General features: G+C 34.3%; 1 protein-coding gene across 1 annotated transcript in view; it reads left to right on the top strand.

The window, feature by feature from the left end:
- LOC118196343 (uncharacterized) overlaps window positions 1-8,300 on the top strand; it is a 32,064-nt gene extending 23,764 nt beyond the window's left edge. Inside the window, exons 11-12 of the mRNA XM_035367775.2 lie at window positions 5,800-5,901; window positions 8,266-8,300. The gene's annotated coding sequence lies outside the window, so the exon portion shown is untranslated. The remainder of the gene's footprint in view (window positions 1-5,799; window positions 5,902-8,265) is intronic.
- Window positions 8,301-17,693: the final 9,393 nt, after the last annotated feature.

Genomic DNA, 17,693 nt, shown 5'->3' with positions numbered 1-17,693 from the left:
CTATCACTTTTATCGCTGCATTTTTCAGAAAAACGTAAACTTTTTTAATTATGCTCTTTAAAATGATCTTTCAATTGATGATGATTCAATTTCTGACTTGCTTCAAATTTCAAGGAAAAGTATTTAGTACTATAGATTGAATAATACCCTATCGCATAAACCTTTGAAAGACTCTCAGAATTATAGATCCGCACCCTTACAATATAACAGTCTAAAACCTGCAGAAAATTCACTCTAGCGTAATAAGAAATAGTAATAAATTGCGATAAAATTAATTTTTAAAGAATGAAAGTTCCTTCATTGTAACTGTAACGAGACAGCACACAATTTTCTCATTTGGACTGTTGGAGGAAAGTATAGTAAAGCAGAAATACTTTTTGTCCGTTTTTGTATTTAGGAAACTAAATATACTAAGTGTTTAGTCATTATGCACTGTTGGGCCCACCAGTGGCCAAGCGGTAAAGTCGCTGAACACTGGTAGTTCGGTCCGATTTTCGAATCACGCGAACCGGCTGGCTGCATGGGGGTTTTCGTGGTTTTCCCCATGTGTAACGTGTATACGAGCCAGTTTCCCTTAGAAGGTCCTCCACGAAGGCATCCCTCCCTTTATTACTCGTGTGCTTTGCCATAATTAAATACACCACCACACCACCACCATTATGCACTGTCCTCCTTTCCCTTGGACATGAAAAAGTCGTCGCAGCTAGAAACTCTGTTTTTTAATTATTATTATTATCATTATTATTACTAATTCTGGCTGTAAGGTCGATGACTGAGTGCATAACTGCCAATTAAATGCAACTAATAAAGATTTAATTATGTGAATGAATAAAATATCAGTAACTCCTTTTTTAAGTTTTAAATATACAGAGTGTGTCAAAAGGTCGTTGCCAGTCTTAACATACTGGTCAGTCATACCATAACGAAGAAGGTTTACGAAGGAACTTTTGTGCCCGAAGTTGAGAACGGAGAAAGCTAGAGGGCAATGTTCGCAGACTTATGGGAGAATGAAAAGCGAGATCATTTCAGGCGAGGATGTTGCAGGAGGAGGATGACTCGGTTTATTAATTCAAGAAATGGCCGAAATGCATTACTTGTATGGTGCAGCAGACCAGTCGCATGGCCACCGCAATAGCCTTATGAGGTATTTCTCCCAGTTACCTAGCGTGCCTTTGCGGTGTAACGGTAGCACGCTGGGCCGGTATTCCAGAGGTCCGTGGTTCGATTCCCGGAGAAGGCGTTGTTCATTTTTCATCTCTCTTGCTTCCAAAAAAAAATCCTAATGACTCTACAGCATGACCTGACTTCCTTGGAAATGTGGGGCTGCATAAATTCTATGGTATACGCGTGGACCGAAAAATGAACCGTCTATGAATCTCGTCGCCAGGATCGTGGAAGCGGCGGCACGCATCCGTGATAGACCTGCCCAATTTGAATGGATCCGTGAATCCATACATTGAATTATGTATTATGGCAAATGGAAGAATTTTGAATATCTTCTCTAATTTAACAATGGTCTTTAATATAAATAGTATTAACACCTCTTTGGACTTCCTTCCTTTCTCCCCTCTACGTCTGCTAACTTTGCCCTCTAGCGATCACCTTCTGCATTTTCGGACACAAGTTCCTATGTAAATTATGTTTTCCAAGGTATGACAGATTAGCACGTTGAGTTTACCAAGGACCTTTTGAGGCACCCTATAGGCATGCCCTCAGACGACATCCCTGATACTTATGCGAATAAATAAATTTCATTGAATCTATGCAGAGCTTTTATGATTCGACGATAGGTCTACAATATGCTATTACATGTTGCATTGCCAATGCTGCCAAAAGCTTTTTTCAACCAGTTGATATCCCTCACGTATAGCAAACATAATCAAGGGCTTTCTGTGTAATACCACACCCTCTTTTTGCCTGCCAAATAGAGCACAAAAGCTGAGAGTCGTAATGATGGTGCAGCTGGCTCTGTTGATGGTCTTCTGTCTCCTGCCTGCCAAATCTTATGTAAGGATCTGTTAGGACGACAGTTTCAGCATTTTCGTTATGTGTGTGAATTCTCTGAGCAATTATTGGACTGCAAATTCGTTAGTTTACTACTCGCAAACTGTATTAGTCTAAGCTAATCTCCATTAAGTTTCAGCTAGAGGGATATTATGCAAGGTGTTCATAAAGTCCGGGACCCATTTTGATGTTTAATAACTCATACAATTATGAAGGTATAAACAAACTTATGACATTTATTGATGGAATAACTTATATTTTCCTTTTCAGGTTTGAATATCTTTACTTTTGTAAATATCGTCTGAGCGTGTGGTTAATTTCAGATAATTACATTTTCCAGTCTAAATACCTCTACTTTTCTAAATATAGTCTGCTTATTAATTGCGTTTTTCTCTCTTTTGTTTTTGGCAACTATTGCAATGTTATGTTTACTTTTGATGCGTTTGTTCTAGTACTTTTGTATGTGATGTTTTATCCCAGAATTTATGCCAGAATTACAACCGCAATAGCCTCTGTGGATGCCGACATACTTGCCGGTACCTGGCGTGAAAATGAATATCGACTTGATATTCTCCGTGCGACGAAGGGGGCACACGTGGAAGTTCATTGACAAGGGTCATGAAACGTTTTGAGTCTATCTAACCATTTATGTTATTAATTTTAATCTCTCTTTATTTTTTTATGATTTATTAAACAGCAAAATGGGTCCGGGACTTTATAAACACCCTGTATTTTTAAAAATCATGCAAGTCAACACTGATTAATAGTTTTCTAAAAACCGTATTATTTTAAAATTTGGGAATAGGACTTTCCTCTCACAACTCTCACTAATGTTTTTCCTGATGCATACTAACGAACTATTAACTTCCATTCCAAATATTTTTAAACATTACGCAGCAGTACAGGTTAAGAAACTGTTAATCATGTTCTCTGTATCTGTTTCTTTATTCATGCTCCAAAATTTCACACTAATTATCTAATACTTATTGTATATCTTAATTGGTATAAATGTAACAAACGATAATGAAAGTTAATTAAAGAATTAGAAATTCAATATTCCCCTGAAACAAACGGATGAGTTTTTAAAAATTCGGCAAAATATAGATAATTTCGTAAAAACATTCGCAATACAGCCCAAATTATGATCCCCAAAAATGTCAAACTCTGTAATCTCTTTAAACAACTAAAAAGGCTGCATAACCTTCTAATTTGACAAAGAGATGAGCTTTAAAACTTCAACAAAATATAGAGAGTTTCGTATAATTAATAAATGGTTATTTCAAAATATTGGGAACTTTTCTTACCCTTAAAACAAAACGTTTATTTGAAACCATCCCCCATTAAATTTTCATTGTAAATATATATTGTAGCGTTTTACGGGTTCGTGGGTTTAGAGTAATTGACGATAACACTTGATGAAGCACCAAATCACAGTTTATTCGCCAGTATTATACAGCAGAGTTCCAAAGAAACCTTTATAGTCATCGCAAAATTAAGATAAATAGGCTGAAAAAATCAGCAACACAGCCGTCAGTATAAAACTGTGAAGACTGCTTCACGGCAAAGTCCTAAAAGGCAGCTCTCGAGCTAATCTCTGAACACAAAATACTACTACTAAATTCAACACACTTACTAGTACGAGTCAGACAGGGTATATATAGCTTTATCCTACCTTCAAGAACATTCCCGAGGAAACCCGCTAGAATAGAGGTCTTCAACCTTTTACTCCCAAGGGCCACATCAATAAATTCACAAAGCTTCGCAGGCCACATGTCTGTCAAAAAATAGTGCAGTCAGAAAATTTATAAAAAAAAAAGGTGAGATTTGTTTTGCAAGACGTCAATTGATTCTAAGCGAAGAGATAGTGTTACAGATTTGTATATATGTATATATACATTGGTTCCAAAAAGTCAAATGGAAATCCAATTAAAATGTTTTGCAACTTTTTTAACTGTGAAAAAAAAAGCATAAAGAGGATTGTACACAACGATGTTACAAAATGCAATTACAATAAAAGAGAAAACGAAAAAAAAAACTTACATTACTGGCGAGAGCTGGTAGTTATTTGACATTGGTTTTCCTTGATTAAAACTTCAGTATCCAGTTTAATCTGTGTTGTTGCAATTCGTAAAGTTTCCTCCAAATGTCTCTCTGTCAGCCGTGATCTTGTTTTTGATTTTAGGATTTTCGTTTTACTAAAATGCTGTTCACATATGTAGGTACTACCAAAGGTAGAAGACATGATGAGTTCATGTTTAAGAATTCCTGGATACTTGTCTTCGGTTACGTACTTCGAACAAACTTAATCTAGGATTTTCAAGAAAATTTGCATTTTACTGCAGTCACACTGTAAATCTATAAATTCTAATTGAAGTTCAGGTGGAACACTTCCAACATCTACTGAAAATGGCAAAGAGAACATTCTGATAAAAATTTCATTTTCGCGAAAATCGGAAAATTTGCTTTTGAATTCCTCTTTCAAATTTGAAATGCATTGTACATAATTATTAAAATTTCATGCTGTAGCCATGACCTTCACATACTCCATCAATTTTGTAAAGTGAGTGGAATTCTTATTCAACAATTGACTTTCCCACAGGATCATTTTTCTTGAAATCAAAATTTCTTTAAATTCTTCAACTTTTCTTCAAATTTAAACGTAGGGCTACTAAACTGCCTTCAGCGGTGCGGCCCGCGGGGCAAGGGTTAAAGACCCCTACGCTAGAATTAGTTCTAAAATGTTCTCACTTCGTCTACGGCATATCACCAATTTTGTCGTCAAATGGGCGATTTCATGTCAAATATGTTAACCCTGTCACTTTCTGGCAACTGGGTATTTTGCAACAATACGCTTTACTGGAACGTTGAGAAACCATTATTTACATTCATTATAAATTTTCCGGTAAAAGTTTGAACTTGATGAACAATATATTTTTTTCTTGGCTTTGTATTAACATGGTTTTCAGAAATGTCTGTTGCAAGCTCTTTAAAACTGCTTTACTTTTCTTCCGCTGCAGAAATTTCTTTCCTTTCCCAAAAGTATGCCTGAATTTAAGCCAGCAAGATAATAAAAGAAATGAATAATGAAAGATAATAAAATAATACTATTTTTAACAAAATCGATATTTTAGAATTGTAAAAAACGTTCCGTGATGCATGCCATTTTACTTGTATTCATTGATATCTACCTTATAATCTATTTACTCCTTATCACAATAATTAATAATTTCACAAAACACGTAACTGATGTCACACATTCTTTTAATTAGACAATTAGACGCAAAATGAAAAGTTAATGCACAAGTTGGAATAGACACATGAAGGGGAAGTTATTTTTTCCATCTCTCTAAATGAAGACATCTAAAAATCCCGAAAAATCACTCCTAAAGCTAAATAATTTACACAGTAACCTGGGGTAATGCTCTAAAAGATTATAGCTTTCTTCTCTAATCATTTTTACGAGTTAAAAATCAGCAATTCCAGTTAAGGGTTGCAAGATCCAAAATTAGTTTCTCATTTATAACAAAACTGATCTCTCACATTTCTTCCTATGGAAATTTAAGTGTCCTCAACCTTACACTCAATAAATTCTTCAGCGAGAACATGAAAGGTTTTTAGTCCAGGTAACATTTTTCTGTTTAAAATTTTCTTCCCTAATTTATTTTATTTGTACATATCCTGCATTTTTGAGGCAATATAAAAATAAAATTTCTCAACTTTCGAACTCTATGATTAAAGCTTATATGTATATTATATATTGTCTTTTATTTATACATTTTGTTTCGCCATTCCTAGACTGCAGCTGTGGGCCAAATGGCAAATGCTCTTTGGATATTTATGGAAATAAGCAATGTTACTGTCGGCATGGTTTTGCTGAATTTGAAGGATTGTGCAAAGGTAGAAATAATTTCTTTATCCTCTTCCTAGTTCCCTGATATTCATAGCATGATTTTCGTGCTCAGTTGTGAAAAATGCATACCTTTTACATTACTATTAGGAGAAATTTTCCACAAAAAACTTCGACAGTTTGACAAGAAATACCGTCTTATAAATGACCATTTGATTTTTTCTCATGACACTATACCAAAAATATTGTTATAAAAACTTATACTCTTGAATTTACATCAGACAGTATCTCATTTGTGGTTACGGAAAGAGTATTTTTATATTTGAAAGTTATTCTGTGCTAATAACATTGCATAATGATATGATATTGCACCTAATATTATGTGGTAGAAGAGATGTTTAAATTAGAGATTATTCCTGCAAAGTATTCAATTTATAAAAGAAAAAAAGATAGAGAAAGAATAATTCACAAATTTGTGATACAAGTTTGTTCAAACACTGAAATTTTCTCTTCGCAAATATTCAAAAACATGTTCCAAAGTATTTCCGCTGGCTATTTATTCCAATAAACCTGATTTTCTTATTGAAGGTTGCGTGGTAGATATTTGCCAGTTTTCAGTTAAAAAACATCCTTACTTTTCAAACGAAGGTAAAAAATTATCTTTAGTTTACCTGCCGTGGGAACTGTAGTAATTATAATCAGCAACAAAATAAGCTTTTTAGTGTACTGATCTGTTTCTTAGATTCTAGTTTGAAAGATTTAGAATCATAGTATTTATATAAAATGTTAACTTTTGTAATATGTATTAATAAGGGCTAAAGGCTAGTAATTATAGTAAAGAAGTATGCAAGATCCTATCAGATGACTTCTCCTCATCACGTGACAGTACACAGCTACCTGCAAGCTTCGCAGACCAATTAAATGAAATGCAACAGAACTGCTGCTTCTTACGTGACAATGGTCACGCTCTTTTGTCTACCTTCGCCTCTACGCCCAGCCAGGGCTCATTAGTTCGGAGCTTTCATCGTCATTTGTCGCATCGACATTACATCAGAGACCCGGAACATCGCGGCATACAAGTGGAACAAGGCTAGTAATTATATACCTCTTCAATTCTACCTCATATGAAGAACTCTTTACTACGTACATCATCATGTTTTAGGCCCAGACGGGATTCTCTGAGGGTACTGGCAACAGAAGAAGGGAAATAGCATGCTGAATGCCAGGAAAAACACCAAAGCATCATCATTAGCAATCATATCAGCATTCCTTACTTACTTTTATTTCTCTATTATTTTTTGCACCATGTAAATATAGTAAATATTTTTAATTCTGAAGTATTATCCAAGCACTGTGTGTTTCGAGACGGCCGATAATGAACTACTTGAAACACCTCTCTCAGGTGCTAGTTCTTCGCATTTCAATTCTGCTCCTGACTCATCGCCGAGAGCCATGTGACACCAGCATTGGATGGATTATGATTACCTGATAATCTAATTGTCGTCTTGTTCCGTCAATAGATGGAGCCACCTCCTCGACCAGCATTCTAACTTTCCTACATCTCCCAAGCCAGCTTGGAGGGATCAACTTTATAACCTCACCTGAATTTTTCTTTTTTTCTACAAGTATTGCCCTCCTAAAGTTTCACTGAAGTTACTTTCATCACAGTCCACTGCCGATTACTTTCAGGTTACAAAGAAGTACTGCAACAGCAGTACAAGCTCTGTATTAACACCGTTGTACCAAAGTATTAAAATATCAGTAATTATATATGCCAGCTATGTTACTTAGGTGAAGTACTGGATTTGCAGAGCAGTCTAAAAACAATGACGATTATCAAGATACTGCTTGGAAACTGCTCCCTGAATGCTAATTATCATTTCATTAAAGAAGGTGTTAAAGTATTGTCACACAACATGCGCGTTCCGTGAGCATTAGGTATGTTCATCTATCGGTTCATCTATCTTTCAGAGAGGAATGTTATCCCGTTTCAATCTGTATCATTAGGACTCAATCATGTTTTTAATACTAACGTTAGAGAAAGAAACCAATTTGATCAAAATGAACATGTAGTATCGCATTATGCGTATAGCACTAGATTTTCAAGTTATCAGCGTCATCTCTCTTTGGTTTTATCTTTTTCATAACTTTAAAGAACTACAAACTGTTTTGTTCAGGGAAAATATTTGATATGAAAGATTTAATTTAACTGCATAAATGGCCCTACAGTACTGAAAAATACTCAGCTAAAGTACCTTTATGTTACTCTTGTGAAAACGTTTATTTTCAAAAGTTCTTGTATGACACATTTCAATAAACGTATTAAGTATGCATTTGTATAAACATTGCTGAACGTTTAAATATACATTTGTTAAATTTATAACTGTAATCTTGTGACAATTATTTGTTTTCAGAATGTTCCTGTGGACCCTCCTCGGCCTGTTTTTTCAATAAAAATGGAGATATGAGATGTTCGTGTGAAATTGGATACACTTTTATCAATGGAAAATGTGAAGGTATGTCTTTGTAAAACGGAATATTTATGTGTGAATTCTGTACCGTAGACCGAACTGAAGTAGAAAGTGTAGTGTATTAAATATAAAGGAATTATATGCCGTAAATAATTTTCGCATATCTTAGAGTAATATCTCTAATAATATAAAATACAGGATAGACTAGTATAATATTTTCATAAACTCAAATAAGAAATAGTATGTTAAACGAAAATTTTAAGAACATTAGTATTTTATTAAAACTATTATTTTCTACGTCAATAATAAATTTTGTTGGATACTTAGCATATAGAAAAATACATGCGTATTTCTTGTTATTTTACTATTATGTCCTTTACTATGATTTATTTGGAGGATTTCTCATGTTATCATTTATCATCTCAAAATTCTTAACAAATAAAATATACATCTACCTTTCCTGACCTATGTATTACTGGGAGGATTAATATGGATGATTTTGCGAAGCTGATTGATACCACATTTGAATGAAATAGTGGTTTTTATCCCTTTCAATGTTTCAGGCCATTAGTTCAAAGATTATTACAGACGCAGCAGACAAACATAGACCTCCGACCCTGGTCCGACTTGCGGACCCATACAGAGTTGTGTATCTATGGTCCTGGGGACATCATCCACGCGGGGCGCAACCCCCTCCCGACAAAGCACTGGCCAGAACAAATTGTAGATATGAATTTACTTAGTCATTTAGCTTCCGGTCACCACTTCATTGGCAGCGTACGTCGTTAAGTGCGTCCTGACCACTCTGTCAGTCCCCGTCACGAGAACTGAGTAGAGTAAAACCCCCGGGAATTTGGTCGACTATCTCCAATCTAGCGCCACCACAACCGAAGGAACAGACACGACAGTACCTGTCTATGTAAAGAAGAAAAGGCTCCATAGTCGTAATGTAAACCAGTTTGTCTTCTACGCCGCTAGAAAGAAGAGGAAAAATTCGCCAAAGGATTTGGCGATGGAACCTGTTGGCGAGAATTTCCCCCTTTGTGAATCCCTTGGCCGAGATTTTCCACCTCCGCCACGTGAACAGGAAATTGAGAAACACGGGCTAAGATGAATCGTTCTTTGACTTTTCGCGATAATTTAAACTCCAATTTTCGTCCTTTTTTGTTTTACTAGTTAAACTTGTATTATCCATATCACAGTTTGATGTCTGATTTTATATCTGTCAATATGTAGGGAAAAAACGAATCACACAGCTTTAAACTCTTGATAAACGTGACCGTCGAACCTGTTCGAACTTCGACAGCAGCTTCGAGCTTTGGCGCTTTTTGGCGACAGATATTTCACGCATGCGCAGTTGTGTCCCTTTTCGTTTGGAGGGAGCCACTCCTGCTGCTGCGAAGCTTTCCTTCTTAACAATACATATTCTTTGCCAGTACGGTTCCTGCCAAACCTGAACCAATCTAAGTACAATACTCGGGTTCTAGTCCTGTGAAGTCAAATTATATGCCTCCGTGACTGCGTGACTCCGTGACCGAGACTACATAAGTACAGATCCTAAGCAGTACTTCAGAGGAATTCTCCTGAGTCAACCCCCGCGGGGGATCAAAGATTATTACAAGCGAGTAATCGCAAGAATATCTCAGTCAGAATCTGTAATAGAAACAGATGTATTTTGAATCGAAGGCAGATGATGCGTTGATGCTGTGCCCCTCCCGGTGTTCGAATTAGATAACATATACATTTTCTTCTGCAGTATTATAAGGATAATATCTCTATTTCCACTCTTTGCTACCTCCTGTATCTTCTCTATATTTGAATCTGTGGTTCAAGTCGATGTTGAGATGCTGGCACGCATATTGAACGAAGTATAGTGTCATGCATATTCCTGCTATATCAGAAAAACGGATACACTATACGAAAGTTCTAATATGTGAAAGGTGTAATAAAACACACATATGTGAAACTTATAAATATAGAATGTCTAATAAGATGTACACTTTGCTTCTATGCTGCTGTTCCCCATCACAGGGGGGCACTTCAGCCTTATTTTAATTTTGTTGATGATGACGCTTGTCCACATAAGGAATAATCTGATGGCTAATGTTCTGAAAAGGGAAGAAATTATTCAAATGGACTGGCCAGCTAGTTTTGTTGACCCATACTTTCTATCACATATCTAGGACGCTCTGACGAGGGCAAGTGCAACTCTCCTTTTTCCCTTTGGGATTGGGGCCCACCAGCGGCCGAGCGGTAAAGTCGCTGAACACTGGTAGTTCGGTCCGAGGTTCGAATCCCGCGAACGGGCTGGCTGCATGGGCGTTTTCGTGGTTTTCCCTATGTGTAACGTGTATACGAGCCAGTTTCCCTTAGAAAGTCCTCCACGAAGGCATCCCTCCCCTTAGGCAGATAGCCCTCGTGTGCTTTGCCGTATTCTCAATACACACACCCTTTGGGATTGTTCAGAAACAAAGCAACATTGCTGCAGGAATGAAGCCAATTGTCATAGAGACTCAAAATCGCCTGACTTCCACTATGTCATGCTGTGAGGCCTATAAAGTATTAAGGATACCATACTCCTAAATAACCTCGTTTTATATTCGATCTTGCGATCTGTCTTTTAGACATTCCATCCCGAATGACTCTTACGCTCGCAAGACCATATGCCGATCTACTGTAAACGCTGTACGGTATATTTGTTTCGCGTTATATCAGCTTATGTCCACGAAAGATTTTATTAAACCTTGTCCAGTACGTTTTGAACTAATCCGCCAAATATGAAAATTCTAAAAAAAAAATAATTTTCAACATCTGTGTATTCATTAAAATACAATTTGATATAGGATGCGTAGCTTATTTGGTATATATGTTTAAAATATTTTCCGGAATTGTAAATATTTCCGCACTTATTATTTAATGAATTATATTAAATAATTATGTTAGGTAATATATAGCGGTCTAATAATTTTAATAACTAATCATTTGCTCATGATAATTCTTTAATTTTGCGTGTTGTGAACTAACTTTCTGTATTTACCGTTGCAGAAGGCGAGAAAGAAAACATCGTTCTTCCTGTACTTCTTGGAGCTATACTGGTTTCGATTCTATTTGGGATCTTACTTTTTACGTGTGTGTTATGGAAGAAGTAAGTATACATTTCTGCAATTTGCAGGTGCCTTATACATTCTGCACCAATGTTACCTTTTGAATTAAAAAACAATTAATTTTAAGTAAAATTCATTTTAAGCAAATATTAATGTTTTAAATTACAAATCAGATGAAATCCAGGTTTAGATATGTGTTTTTTTACATATGTGTCCTATTACAAAACATGCATTCCGAAGTAAATATACGCGACTCCTTCAAATTGCATAAAATTTCTTACGCAGTTACCCCTTGTTGTAAAATTCTGAAACGTCGCAAAATTAAACAAGAAGTATTAAATTAATGCAATAAATTGACATTTTTTAATTTTCATAACATTATCTTAATCATCTTATCATTTTCAACTTTATCTTATTAACGGCTCGATAACGTTATATTAATTATTCGGATGCCTTTAAGATTTGAAAAGAATTTGATGTTTTTGTAAACACAGAGAACAAATACATCATGAACGCAAAAGTGTAATTTTTATTTCTAGAAATTACATAAATGTCGTCAAATGTCGTCTTCAATTACTAAAAGTCGTATTATTTTACGATTCTTAAGTATTCCGCAGTTAAACATCATTATTTACATTTTTAGAAGTGGATACTGAAACCCCCAAATTGCGACTTTTACAAAAAAATATTCATACGACCTTGAAGAAATTTGCTAATATTTGTATATAAATAACACAACTATTTAAAACGTTTATTACGCGAAATAATAATTGACCTGTTTAATTACACTCAAAATCTGATAACTTGAAATGGTGTTCTGAAACTTGATTTTCCTTTCTAGCTTCTAAATTGTGATAATTTTGTTGAAAAAGAAAAGTGTTGGTCCTAGTATTTACACACTACTGGGTAGTTGCCCATAGATATACTCTTCTGTATAAACGACAATTTTAAATTAAATTATTAACTCATTTTCTATTATATATTATTTATGAAATAAATTCATTCCTGCATATTTATTACATATTTATTAACTTATGTATTTATTCAGTTCTAATATAAATGCTGATGTATACTAAATGCATTTCTTTTTTTACAGTAGGAAATAAATACGAATAGTTCTCTCCTCAAATGTACTGAAAAGAAGGGGAATATTTGATTGCATCCAGTTATGCTAGTCACATTCTCATGATATGTATTATATCTGGAAGTATTCTGTAACTGAGCAACACTTTTATATTTGTTATTCTAATATTAAATAAACTTCATACACTTTTCTCTGCGAGAGTTTAACAATACATTTTTTTTTCACTTTTATCTTTTTATAACCAAAGATGAAATCTCACTTCATCATATGTTTGTAAATAATTTTATCGAAACTAGAAACCCCATTTTGCTGTAGTATGTGTAGTGTTTTGTTGAACTTTTTAGTATCCTCCTTAATAAAAATTAAATATGGATATAGTTATTCTCTTCAACTGTTTTGATTGTAGAGACTTTAGGTTATTTCGTGGCCGGAAAGATAAAATATATGCAATACCTTCGCCAGAAATTGAACCGTGGACCTCTGGTATACACGCCCAGCGTGCAGACCACCGGACTACGAAGGCATGCCAAGAAGACTGGAGAAACACCTTATATACTCCCCCTTTTAAAGAGAGACTGAGGATTTCTCTTTTTTTAATTTTAAATGGCGACTGGGAACCCAATCGCCAAATCCTGGGTGTGAAGAATCATGATCGAACACCCTCTTAGTTCATTAAAGACATTAGGTATTTTTGAAAGCTGGAAAAATGAAACATATGCATCGCTTTCGCTGGGAATCGAGACGCGGGTCTCTGAAATACGCGCCCAGGGTGCAGACACCACACCACGAAGGCTTGCCAAGAAGGCGGGAGAAACACCTTATAAGACTTTTTATCAAAACTAAATTAATGATTGACAACCTTAAACAGAATTAAATTTCAATTATATATAGTAACAGGTCAACAAGTCGCTTGCGCTTTCACTTTATTTGTGATTCAATGGCAACAATGAAACGATATTTAATTCTTAATATTTTAATAATTCAAGGAGCGAGTTTGAGTGGCTCCACGTGTAACAGATATACAAAACAAGAACATATATTTAAGCATTATCAAACACCATTTCATCGCAATGCAATATCCAAACATGAAACATGGCTTTTTGAATTTAAGTCTTAAGAACAAAACACCGTTTCACTGTTGCCACTGAATCACAAAAAAAAAAAAAAAAAAAAAAAAAAAAAAACGGAAAGGGCACGCCGCGGCTTGTTGACTTGTTACAACGACTTGTCACGAGGCTTGATGACTTGTTTTATACATATACTTGTTTTTAATCTTTGAAATTTCAAAAACCCACGAGGATAAATGTGATACATTTAGTTAAATGTTATGTTTCGCGATGTAATTAAGATAATTTTATCAGAAAAGAAAACTATTGATCACAGGATTTTCTCACTAGTAGTTATCTGCCCCTATAGATGTTCTCATCTGCATCAATGGCATTTTATACTTAATTATATGAATTCATAATTAATTACATAGGATTTACGGAATAAATGCATTCCTGCAACAGTTTTACTGTATTAAAGTTATGCATATCTATTAACTTATCTAATTATTCATTGCATACATAAATTCTCATGTATACTAAATGCATTTCTTCTTAAATTTATAAATAAACACAAAAAGGACCCCCTTCAAATGCATTAAAAAGAAGCGGAATAATTGATTGCATCCAGTTATGGTAGTCACATTCTCATAAATTATTCTCGAGAATTATAAGTAATTGTATTACCCAATCTGTATTAAAAATTAAAATAAAATCATGACAGACAATACCTTGGTGAAGAATAGAAACTAAATGAAACTCCACAAAATTGCTCAATTGACATCGACCCCTTTCGTAAGATATTTCAATCTGAGGTCTTAATTCGTTTGCCATATTCTTAAGCTTAACTGATAAAAAATATATTTAAGGTAAATTTCAGACGTTACAAAAGTATTCACAGTAAAACTCAGTACAGTAAGCCTCCTCACAATTACCAAATCTAGATTCTAAACTCAGGTCTATAAATATACATTGATATTAATATTTACAATATTATTCTCTAAGAGAGTATTTTTCAAACGTTTTTTATCTGGTAACCTACTTAATGTAGAGTTAAACTTCCACGGTACGGTGAATTAAAAAAGTATCTATATCTGTATTAAAAATTAAAATAAATCCCTCTCTATGTATATATGTGTGTGCGTGTATGTGTTTATGTATATATACATACATATACTTGGTGATTCTAAATTCCTTTTACAAATTAAGAGAGATGACAGTACTCATCCAGATGAGCAATAATTACCATAGAACAAAGGGTCGCATTCCACTCTGAGAGGTAGAAAAGAGGAATACTAGAATTCCAACTTACAAGAGTTACAAGAGTAAAACTTACAAGAGTGCTGGGAGAGCGAATGACCGAACTAAAAGTTGCACAATTTTTTTTCTCTAATGGCAAATTGTGAAGATGTAAATGTGAAGATGTACAAATTGTGAAGATGTACAAATGTAACCCAGTCCATTAATGTATACAAGGCCGGATGTGGTGGTCTCTTTATTATGCAGGCGCCTAATAGGTGGGCCACCATCGCCTTTCTTATGAAGGGGACGGACAGTTACAACCATGCCTTCTCCTACATTCGAACCCAGGCCCTTCAGCATCGCAGTCAGCTTCCCTGACCACCATACCGACTGGGCGGCAAGTTGCACAAATAGTTTAGTGAAAAATTCACAGAGAGCGAAAAAAACGGATAAAACCGAAAATTTGGCGTTCGAAATTTAGACTTTGACAGCAAACACTCTATTGCAAATTTTTGGTTGGCAAGGTCTCAACCTCGCAAACGATTACGACAAGTTAGTTGTAATCGTTTGCGAACACCATTTCATCGTTTGCGAACATCAAGGGCTGAAAATTAACAACTAACTTCAACTTAGCATGAAATGTTCATGCTGTATTCCGGCTGTCAGAACTTCGTATCCCATAGAAGAACGCAGCACAGCAAGTCCAGGAGGACATGATTGAACATGGCGAAAGGGAAAAAAGTCCCTTCCCCTAATTAGATGATTGTTTGCCGTCAAACTCTCAGTTCGAATTAACACTCGAACGCCAAGTTTTCCGTTTTATCCGTTTTGTGCACTCTCTGCGAGTTTTTCACTAAACTGATTGTGCAACTTTTGGTCTCGTTCATTCGCTCTCCCAGCACTGTTCTGAGTTCAGGTTGGAATTCTAATATTCTTCTTTTATGCCTCTCAGAGTAGAATGTGACGCTATGTTTTATGGTAATTATTGCTCATCTGGATGAGGACTATCACACACACACACACACACATATATATATATATATTATATTATATTATATATATATGAGTGTGTGTGTATGTACTAATTAGCATAAACAAAATGAACCATCAAAGCAAAACAGCTAATTAGGAAATTAATATAATTTGTAATAAAGTTTTCCTACAAATGTATTTAAAGAAAATGCAACTGATTTCTGCGTCGGCGGATTTTAGCTCGTCACCAACCTTTTAACTTCATAAACAGGAGGGAAAAAAGTAGTACCTATCTTTTTCGGGTGTTCGTTTGGAGTTTTCTTTCTATGTAGGATTAATGGCTGAGGTTTCTCCGTTTCCGATTAACAATGTTGCTTAGTTTTTCACATAGAAATTTTAATACCGTGCTTTTCGCAACGTTTTAGAATGAAAAGGAGAGGGCAAAAATATATCCTTCATTCCTCAGCTTGTTTAAAAAACGGCCGTTTCAAAAAAGAATAAATTTAAAAGTACCAGATTGTATTTCTCTTTTAAAATATGACAAAATTTTCATTCCAAAACATTTGCTTCTTTATCGAAATTGTTTCTGCATCGATATATGCTAATGACTCTATAAACTGAATGAATATTGTTATCAGTAAGTTTAGTTCTTCTTAACATTTTAATAATAAAACTAAAAATTGAATGATAAATTTTATGCTGATGAGGAAGGAAAATGTGAATCGATGCATATGCTTATACAATTCAACCGTCTTTTCCTTACACTTTTGTTTTCTTTCCAGCATATATAGAGTATTCAATGTGAGCTCCTTAATAGAGTTCATTTAAACATGTTAAATATTTTCCCTTTACTTGCATTTTAAACTAATAAAACATTCTGTTTGATTTCCCCACCCCTAATTTTTGTACTTCGTGCAATTTGTACTTTTCTTGTGTTATTTAACCAAACGTATTTCAGTAGTTTCAGCAATTCAAAGGAAAATGATGCTCCTGTTTTAATTAAAATGGTAATATTTCTATAATCAGGTCAAAGAATTTTCCCGCAGTTGGAAAAAATCGCCATACAAAAAGTATACCTCAAGAAGCATCAGGCATATCATTATCAATCATCAATAATATCAGAGTTCAAACTTCAGTTATCATTGTGAAATATTTCATAATAACTCGATAGGTATACCTTAGATTAACATATCTTACTACAGGTCGCATATCTTGCGTTTGCGCTGTTAAAATAGAGTTCTGAACAGAGTTACGTATTTAAGGTTTCCCTTTATTTTTTTTTATTATTATTTTCTGAGATATTACATATTTTATATTTGGGGTTTTAACAGATGCATTTAGGGCAGCACAACATCTAACATAAATACAAGTAAACGTCAAATAACACAAAGAAAAATTAAATATATAAAAATATCACATATCATAGGAAATTATTAAATTCTATTTCAATTCAAATAATAGTTTCTCAGGGAGAAATCTAATATACGTACAACTCGTTATGTTTATTGTAGTTAAGTGATCAGTTTACAGTTTATGCGAAACTGAAATCAACAAGAGGATCTAGTCTTTAGACATTTTACATTTTACTGATTCTTTACTATATTGTTTTCTTTTTACATTTTTATATTTTAATGTCAAAATTTAGTTGTATAAGAGGAAAACAAAATTACTTCTTTACCTTCATACATTTATATTTTTATTTTATACATACATTCCATTTATGAGCATTAGTCTAGCATAATTTTTATAAAACACCTCGCTATGTTTATTGTATTTAAGTGATCAGTTTAAGATTTATGTGCAACCGAAATCAACAAATGGATACAGTCTTTAGTTATTCTACATTTTACTGATTCTTTATTGTTCTAATATATTTGCAATAACACGCGAATATCCTAATTACTATAATTTATAATTAAAATC

Source organism: Stegodyphus dumicola, chromosome 11, assembly GCF_044657685.1.
Source record: "Stegodyphus dumicola isolate Sdum_Otavi_A_Nest chromosome 11, ASM4465768v1".
NCBI lineage: Eukaryota > Metazoa > Arthropoda > Arachnida > Araneae > Eresidae > Stegodyphus > Stegodyphus dumicola.
The sequence above is the reverse complement of the archived record's forward strand: the minus strand, read 5'-3'. Positions and strand labels throughout refer to the sequence as shown.